At 43.5% G+C, this 9574-nt stretch overlaps 1 protein-coding gene across 1 annotated transcript in view; it reads left to right on the top strand.

The window, feature by feature from the left end:
• Positions 1-4747, top strand: part of EFL1 (elongation factor like GTPase 1) — a 130380-nt gene extending 125633 nt beyond the window's left edge. The window contains exon 21 of the mRNA XM_015407424.1: positions 4695-4747. The gene's annotated coding sequence lies outside the window, so the exon portion shown is untranslated. The remainder of the gene's footprint in view (positions 1-4694) is intronic.
• Positions 4748-9574: the final 4827 nt, after the last annotated feature.

Here is a 9574-nt window from a genome sequence, read left to right as displayed (position 1 = left end):
CTCTCTCCCTATTCTGGTAAGGTTTTTAATTAGAGTTTCATTTTTGTTGGGGGGGGGATATTACTCCCTTCCCTATCGCTGGTGGGGTGTGTGTGTCGTAGCTTGTTTAAAAGTTCATGCGCTTGATGCAAATTCACTCATGTTTCTTTCGGTATTGTTAAATTGCTGAGATACCTTGCATTCTCGCTAAAACTCCTGAACGCTTGTCTGGTGTGCGCCTCTAGGTACCATGATGGCACTGCGGCAGTAGGACCTTCAGGGCAAAGTGTGCCTCAATCCCCTGGCATCATACCTCGGGAGCGGTACTACTCGAGCCCCATGGCTGGGGGGCCCTCTGCGGGGGCCCCAGGGGGAACCGGCACAGCCGGATCCCCTCCTAGTCGCCACGGGACAGGCCGCACCATACAGAGCTTGCCAGTGCACGCCTGCTAGGCGAGGAGCCAAAACCGGAAGTCGGTGTCCAACCACTATTAATGGGCATTTTCCCACACCATATAATTCTTGCTTTGAAGAATAATGGCTTTCTTGTCATTTGGAGCAAGAATACAAGACATGTACCAATGGAGACAAAACTATTGATGGTTACCCACTTGTTGTGATGGGGAACTCTCATGATATAGGGAGAGAAGACTACGAGCCTTACTTCCAACAGCATATTCCACAGATTGGTTTTTTCCTTCTTTTAGAGCAGTATAATATGCAAGTGTTTCTGAAAATGCTGTGCTGAGCACAAAGACAAACTGGCTGGTGAAGCAAGCCGTGAAAAAGATATAATGGGAAGCACTGAAGACAATTATTTGACTCTTCCGTCACCAGCTTTACTTGCTCAATTTAATGCTTGATTTAAATGATTACAAGCAGTTGTTTAAAAGATGCTTTTTCGTCCCTTATTTTGCTTTATTCCTGATGTGCAAAACACACACAGGCACGCAGCAGGATTCTAAATTGTCTGGGCTGTTAAAAAGAATAACAGAACAATCATTGACTGGGAGGCAAATCTGATGAGCCAAAACAGTTTTGCTTCAAAATAAGGAGACATGAGAGATTCATTACCTGTAGATAGCAAAGACAACCCAGTCCTTTGGTTGTGAAACACACTTTTCTTTTTGGAAAGTGTACATTTTAATAAATTAAACATTTTGCTGCCAAAAGGCATCCTTTACCTTTTCTTAAAGAGAGAGAGAGAGATTCCAGCATAATGGAAGACTTAGTTCTTGCAGGCAGATGTGGTGGTTCGTCTGTTTCTGGGCTGTACCCCTTTAGACTGCAGATAGGAGTACAAAACAGAGTTTCCGCACATAGATAAACAGATGATCAGGGAGAAGCCTAGACTAGAACCATGCCCTCTGATGTGCTACTTTCTGTGTCTGGGACACAGAAAATGAAATGGCCGGTATTGTAATGCTCTTTTTCTGTTATGTAACCCCACTTGCAATATAATGTACATTTCTAGTCTCTTCATCTAAAAAAAATCCTCCCAGATATTATAAAAGTGGAAAAGATGCAGACTAGGGCAACCAAAATCATTGTGGTGGAGCACCTGTCCCACAGGGAAAGGTATAGTCAAGAGAAAAGGTTGCGATCACATCCACTGCATGTAAGAAGCAGGTCTCCATTTTTGAAACCACAAAGCTACAAATCTGATCAGTTTGTCAGCCATCAGGTTCTGCTAGTCCTGTGACTTCTCATCTTTTGCCCCTCCAAAAGATGAGAATTTTGCTGGCCCAAATTCTTTTTGCAACCATGGATACTGGAAGTGAAACAAATTGAATGGGAGGGGGGAAATGCATGAAAATTCAAATTGCATGACTCTCAGCACAGAACTTTCCTTTTTATGTGGGCTTCGGAATAAGATTTGCACTGATTGTATGGAACTCTCTTTATTGCCTGTGGTGGGATCATAGCTGCTCAGGCACTTGATCATGCCCCTGTGACCCAGACTAGCTTGTCCAAGGAGCACCTTCCATTCTGCTCTTGAGGAGGAGGAAAGAATTGGATGGACCCCTTCCCTGTTAATTGCTGGACATTGGCAAGGGGCAGGGTGTAGACAGTTTAGGATGGAAGTTGGTTCTCACAGTATTCTGTCTGGCTATAATCAGCAACCTGAGATCCCGGTGAGCATTCTGAGTTTTGGCCGTCAAAAAAGCTTGGTGCACCAGCAAAACTGGAGCAAACCAGCCCCAGAGGAAGATACAGAGAGGCAAGGGGGTAGCTGGAACTTCACAGTGTCCTGGAAGATTCTGACAGATTCTGACTAGCCAGAAGGAACAAGGACTCGAGGAAAGAACATCAAGAGATAGAAGTCAATTGGGCTGCCATCCAAGCCAGGTTCTGAAACCAACCTCTAGTGCCAAGCCCAGCTGCCATTTTGAGCCTGCCACAGAGCCAGGGCCATCTTAAACCTTACAAGGTCCTAAGCAGTGATGAATAATCAAATCATGTCCCTGTTGAAACAGTGTAGGAGGCACACCTTGAGTCTGGAGTCAAAGGCATCCAGGACATTTGGCCAGGAAACTTCAGATACTATTCTGCTTGGTTCAGCATACTCAATGCGTGACTCAGAAGATCATGGCTTGGTTTGCTGCCATTGATAAGCAAGACTGAATGGGAGTGCAAATCATAGTTGAGTTTGTGTGGCTTTAAACCTCAAATATTGATCTAAGGTTTGGAGGGGTAGGTTTCTTGTTGACAGCTTGTTGAGCTGTGAAGACATTAGCAGTGTCCCAGTGTAACATTCCTTGTGTGGAGGGTGCTGGAACAGAAGTGGCATTGAGGTCAACTGTGCGTCTTGCTCGTACTCTCTCACAGCATTTCAAAGATGAAAATAGGGATATGCCAGTAACTCTGCAGTTCCCATTACAAAGAGCACTTCCTTGAGCCACTGACCCACCAAATGTTGCATGTTTGTGAAACCTTGAAATAGCCAGTTTTTCACTCATTTCCTGATTAAGGTGTCTTACAGTACAATTCTTTGCAGATTTACGCCTGTGAGCTCAGACTGAAATAACCCTGCATAGGATTGTGCTGTTGCTTTTGCAGTTTTTTATGCTCCTTATGTTGGCCAGTGTGTGTGTGTGGTCACTATGTTTTATGATTAGTTTTAAATTAATTATGATTGTAAACACATGTGCACCCTTTGAAGCCTTAGGTCAAAAAAGTAGCATAGTTTTTTAAAAGAAATAAATAGGCCAATTGCTGTGGCTTCCCATCAAAAGGATCACAGGGATTATAGTTTTCGGAGGTTGCTGAGGATTCAGGTTAGTTTTATGAGGTTGCTGCAGATTTCATTGGAAATCCAAAGTCTTTCTCTGTAGACCTACAGTTTCCTGGGTTCCCTGAAGAAAGAGAATGACTGTTAAATTGATTTCAGGTAGTAGTATAGTTAAGACTTACAGTTATGTTCTAATGTATATGTTAACCATTTCAGTAGCTAAACCTAGTTAACTCCCCCAAAGTCTGGGATCTTGCTGAGTGACTTATATTTAACTTTTGTGAGTCCCCATCCCTTTCCCTATAATATAATATAATAAAAATGTTTAACATATAATTTAAAAAACTCATAAATAAGCAAAATGCATACCCTGAAGCTCTTTTTGGTCAGCTCCTGGACTCCAGTCGTGCTGCTCTGCTGCAGACCACCACGGCTGCCCTCTGAAACAGCCTTTACTTGGCCAAGCATCTGAGGATTGCCGTGCACTTTTTTCACAATTAAAACTGGAAGTGCATTTCACTATTGTTCCTAAATATTTGCTTTTGGAGTATGTTAAGAGTGAGAATTATCTGCTTCAAAGACAAATTAATCTGCCTCATGTTTCTGCATGAGTCACTGTTCCAAGTGTTCTTGCTGATTGGAATCATGTAGAGGTGCAGTGGACAGCCTCATGAAGACCAGTAACTCTGCTGCATTTCTGCATCAGTAGAAACAGAATGATCCAAGCATATCTGACACAGAGTTTCCGCAGCTTAACCCCAGGCAATGGGGCCAGATCGGAGATAGTCACACAGCCAACTCTGAGTGGTTGGTTTGGGCTCCCAGAAGCCTTTGGCTGATCATTTGTCATGTCATGACACTCTAGCTGTTATTTTGCAGCACCCCATAGTGCTTTGGTAATCAGGAGGATAATTTACTGGTTCTACTCACTAACTGTTGCATTTCTTCTAGCATATTTTTATGTAGAGAGCAAGTATGGAAATGTTTTCAGTTTTTAAGAAAAAAGCAAGAAAAACTCAGACTATTGTTTTGTACTAATTGGCTTTGATAGGCATGCAGGAGCCTTGTCCTTGAAATCTAGGGATAGGATGCGGTCTGTTTCTCAGGAAAGGGGTGAAATGCTTCCCCCCCCCGCCCCGGAAATAATTTTTCTTCTACCAAAGTGAACTCTGTAGACTTGTTTGCAACTTGCACCAAAACCTTTTTCTTCCTTGAGAGCAAAGAACGCCTCCTCCCTCTTGGAGCATTGTGTGTGTTAGACCTGTGCAATGTGTTGAGAAGGCAGCTGTCTTCTGAGGCACACAGCTCTTATGGTGGTTTGACAAGTGGAAGACAGATTAGCTATCAGCACTCTCTATTATTCACATTTATGGAGATATATTTTGGCTTTTGAGATGGCCCTTAATTATTTTTTTAAAATCTCTCTTGTATATCTCTTGTCCTAATAGTTGACACTTTCAATGTTGTTTTATGAATGGTCTAGAATATCAGTTGAATTGGGGGATCATCATGACCTGGCTGGCAGTGGATTTGGAGAGAGGAGAGTCTTCAAGCAAGCGAGCAGAATATAAGAGCAGCCCACTTGGATCAAACCAGTGGCCATCTAGTCCAGCATCCTGTTTTCCACACTGGCCTGAGAAGATGCCTCAGAAGATTGCAAACAGGGGTGTACAACTCTGTTGCCTCCCCTCAGCAGTTGGTATTCAGAGGTTTACTGCATCTGGACTTGAAAGTTACCTTTAGTCACCATGTCTAATAGCCAGTGATGGACCTCTCCTCCGTGAATTGGCCTAATCCCCTTCTAAATCCATCAAAGCTAATGGGTGTTACCATATCCTGTGACAGCATGTTAATTAATCCTCTGCACAATTACTCCAGCATAAGCCCATTTACTTCAGTGAGTCTTAGACGGGAGTAACTGTATAGGCTTGAACTGTAACTGTTGTATGAAAAAGTATTACTTTGATCTGTCCTGAATATGCCACATATCAACTTCATTTGGTGTGAAATTCCAGTATTATGGGAGGAGAAAAAGGTTTCTTCATGTCACGCATAATTGTATAAACTGTTACCATATTCTTTGTTAGTCATCTCCCCCCCCCCCCCCCCCCCCAATCTATAGAGCCTACTCTCTCTCCTTTTAGGGAAGGATCTTCAACTCTTTGGTTTTCATGGTTGCCTTTTACTGCACTTGTTCCAATTCTACAGTATCCTTTTTGAGATGTGGTGATCAGAACTCTGTGTGGCCTTCTGAATGTGACTGTACCGCAGGTCTTGTGAAAATGGCTAAACATTTCATCCATGCCAAGGAGTCAACATTTCTTGACCCCAAGGTCTCTTTCCTGATTATTCATCTCCTGTCAGTGCGTATGTGGTTTGGGTCCCTGCCCCATGAATATCACATTGAAGAGAAATAGAGGGAAGAAGAGAGAAAACAAAAAACAAAAAAAAGAAGATGGATCTGGATCAATGGAATAAAACAAGTGGTCAAAGATTGGTAATGTAATTAGGACCTGTGTCTGGAGAGATGAAATGCTATGGTTCTGTGGTCTTACTGCCTATAGAAGAAGACATTAGTTACCAGGGTTGTTTTCATGTTTGTTTATCCACTGTGAGCTGGTATGTCTAGTGTCTTGACCTGCTTTGTTCTTCCTTGACACTTCCTGACCCCCTCCCATCTCACGAATATCCAAATGTCCCCTTTTTTACCACAGAATTTTTTAGTGTGGCAGTCGGCATAGCTAGGTCGGTAGTATATGTAGAAGAGAGCTGTGTAGTCCCAGCCCCATTAATCAACAAGAATGGGATTTATAGTGCTGAGTAGATAAATCTCCTTAGTTTATTGCCTTTTCATCCTAGCAGCTCTTACTTTTAGAGAAGGAAGGCAGATGATGCTGGAGAATCAAAAGCCAGTGTTTGAGTGATAGAGCAAATTGGTGTTTCAAGAACAAGATAAGGTGTTCTTTTTGTTGGCCACTAAAAGGGCATGGCTTGCATCAAATGTGGCCTCTTGTGGTTCTGGAACTGGAAAGTGTGGCTGGTGTCTTGAACCTGCTTTGTTCTTCCTTGACAAGACTGGCTGTCCATTCATTGGACTGAATTGTTTACATTGGTGTACCTTTAGTACTTTTTCTCAAAAAAACCATGGGCACAGAGGTTGCATCATTGTCAGCAAGCTGCCATTCTGTCCATGGGCACAGAGGTTGCATCATTCTGATATGAGCAAGCAAGGAAATGAGCTGAAGTGGATGGTTTTCAGATGGTGTTCAGGGAGTTTGGGGGTTGCCTGGAACCTTATCCAGTTCCTTGGTGAGAGAAGCAAGCTACTGTGGTGTAGAGGGCTGGATTTGGACCAGGAAGACCTGCGTTGAAGTCCCCACTCTGCCATGAAACTCTGTATGTGACATTGGGTGGGTTATGCTCTCAGCTTAAGGGTTTTTCTGAGGATTAAAATGAACAAGAATCATGTACATCACTCTGAGTGCCTTGAGGAAGGGTAGAATAAAAATGTACTAGATAGGTCTCTTCCTCCACCAGTGTGCCTCCAGATGGGGGATATAGGTACCTTAGAAAATTGGAAGCGTAGAGTAGAGAGATGTTCCCTTCTCAAACCAGAAGGCCCTTCTACCTGCAAGAACGAAGATTTCTAGAGTCAAGACACAGTTAGTTTGTTGACTGGGCCATGTGGTGCATCTTGAGTAGCCTCTGCAACTCTGAAAGTCAAGGCCAGTATTGTGTAGAATCGTGAGTTCAGATGTCAGAGTGTCCATGCAATGGAGGTCCTGGACTTGAGTGAAGTTTGGTGTTCTAGTTTCTTTCAGAAGAGGCAAACTTTCATGCTAGTAGCTGTAGTTTATTTGATTTTACTAATTATTTGTAGGTTTGCTAGTTGTAAGATACTGCAAGAGTCCATTTGCAGACTAGGCATGCAGGATATTTTAAATGAATAAATTGATCCAGCCCAAGATCAATATTTTGTGGTCTAAGAATGAAATCTCTCTCTCCAGTTTCACTTTAGAAGAAAAACATCTCTGCTATCAGGAGTGCGGTCTAAATATTTAGAAATTCTAGAAGGATACACACACTAGAATTCCCCCGCTTTATCTATAGATCATATTTATTTTTATTTATTTTATTTCACTTATACCCCGCCCTCCCCACAAGCGGACTCAGGGCGGCTTACATAGGCACAGCTGTGCAATAAAATACAACAGGATTAAAACAAGTAAGGCACCAAGTGCAATAAAAATTGGATAAGTTAAAACAATTAAAACAAAAACTCGCATCTTGCAGGATACATTAGCAACTAAAATACTCACTCCCTATTGTATATTGCGGCAGGATCAAAGAGGGGGGATGCCATGGGCCAAGATGTTCCAGGTGGCCAGTCGGCCCAACCCGGCGGTCCTGCTCTGCAGTTTCTCGGTGGTGGTGGCGGCAGCGGCTCCTACTCAAAAGCCTGGCGGAAGAGCTCCATCTTGCAGGCCCTGCGGAACTGCAAGAGGTCCCATAGGGCCCTGATCTCCTCCGGGAGCTCATTCCACCAGGTAGGAGCCGCCACCAAGAAGGACCTGGCCCTTGTGGCAGCAAGCCTGGCCTCTTTAGGACCCGGGGTCACTAGGCGGTGTTGTGACCCCGACCGAAGTGCTCTTTGGGGCCTGTATGGGGAAAGGTGGTCCCTCAGGTATGCCGTACCCTGGCCATATAGGGCTTTAAAGTTAAGCACCAGCACTTTGAAGCTAATCCGGAACGCTATAGGCAGCCAGTGCAGCACTTTCAGCACAGATTGGATGTGATCGCATTTAGGGACACCCACCAACAACCTGGCCGCCGCATTCTGCACCAGCTGCAGCCTCTGAATTTGCGACAAAGGCAGCCCCATGTAGAGAGCGTTGCAGTAGTCTAGCCTCAAGGTGACCGTTCCATGGATCACTGTGGCCAGATCGCCGCAGCTAAGGAAGGGGACCAACTGCCGCACCAGCCGTAGATTATAAAAGGCTGCTTTGGCAGTGACTGCCACCTGGGCCTCCATCGTTAAGGTGGGGTCCTGGAGCACTCCCAAACTCCTAACCCCCAAAGTTGGCACCAAAGGTGCCCCATCAAAGGCCAGGAGTGTGAGCCCCAATCCCATACCACTATATCATATCCCCTCATATTCTGTTTAGCGACCCCTTTGTTCCATTATTCTTCTGAAAAGCGTGCTTCTTGCTCTTTGGAACAGTCCAAAATTTTTTAAAAGAATGAAAAGAGGAATACCCCAGCCTCTCCCTTGTCTGCCAAAAGTGATGTAATCTGTCTCACCATTTCTTACAAAGTGCTCCGTCTGCAGTCTCTCCTGTTTATGGAAATAAAATGGGTTTTTAATGAAGGCAGGGATCAAGTCCAATAATGTAATTGCTTGCCAGGTCCTGTGGGGGGAAAACATTTTTAATGACTGATAACAGCAGTATTGCATGTTCAAATGAGGACTGTGTAGTTATCATAGGAATAACTTTCACACGTGAATTTGATCTCATAGGCCTCATGATAATTGCATGCCAGTATTTTCTGATTTGACAGAGTTTGACGTGATGCCTATTTATGGAGTCTCTTTCTGACCGAAACTATACCTAAAGGGTGCCTCCACTCAGAATACTTCTCTTTCCACCTGAGGAATTATCTCTGTGTGAAAGGATTATAACCTTTCTTATGACTGTAGTATCCTTGAAAAATATTTCAGGGAAGAGTTTAGATGATGCCACATTGTAATCTAATTCACCAGGACATCAAAACTACACTCCAGATGGCCATCAGATTCTCTTGTATCTTGGCTGGAGCTAAAAGTTACAAGAAACGCAGGCCTGCTGCTACAAATGGTATCCTGGTGCAGGCTTTCCCCTTCTACAACATGAAGTTCCTTTGTGTCCTTATGGGATCATGCTGTGTGTTTATCTGCATCCACCACTATACAACTTTTATTGCCAGTGATGAGAAAGGAGGAAAGCTCAGCATAATGATATCTGAACTCTAGATGCTTTGTATTTTACAAAGAGTGAAAGGAGAATGCAACACAGGGTTACCATTTTCAGCAGCTGTCCCAAGTTCCTTATAGTTGTAATTCTAGCTTGAATATTAATAACCACATTTGACATACATTTCCCTGATTCTTCATGAGAAAAAATTGGAGAGGAGCTCCCCTCCCCAAAATATTTCCACTTTCTGGAGAAATAATTCTAGACAAGGTTCTCTGGGTCAAATTGTGAGATAATCTGCTTTCTATTTGTCTAAACTAGTAGCATAGAGTAAGAAGTGTAGAAATTGGGGCACAGTAGAAAACTGCATTCAAATCAAAACAATTTAACTTGTCACCACCTGTGTTTGTAC

This window comes from Gekko japonicus, unplaced genomic scaffold (genome assembly GCF_001447785.1).
Source record: "Gekko japonicus isolate JY-2015 unplaced genomic scaffold, Gekko_japonicus_V1.1 scaffold322, whole genome shotgun sequence".
In the NCBI taxonomy this organism is placed as follows: Eukaryota; Metazoa; Chordata; class Lepidosauria; order Squamata; family Gekkonidae; genus Gekko; species Gekko japonicus.
The sequence above is the reverse complement of the archived record's forward strand: the minus strand, read 5'-3'. Positions and strand labels throughout refer to the sequence as shown.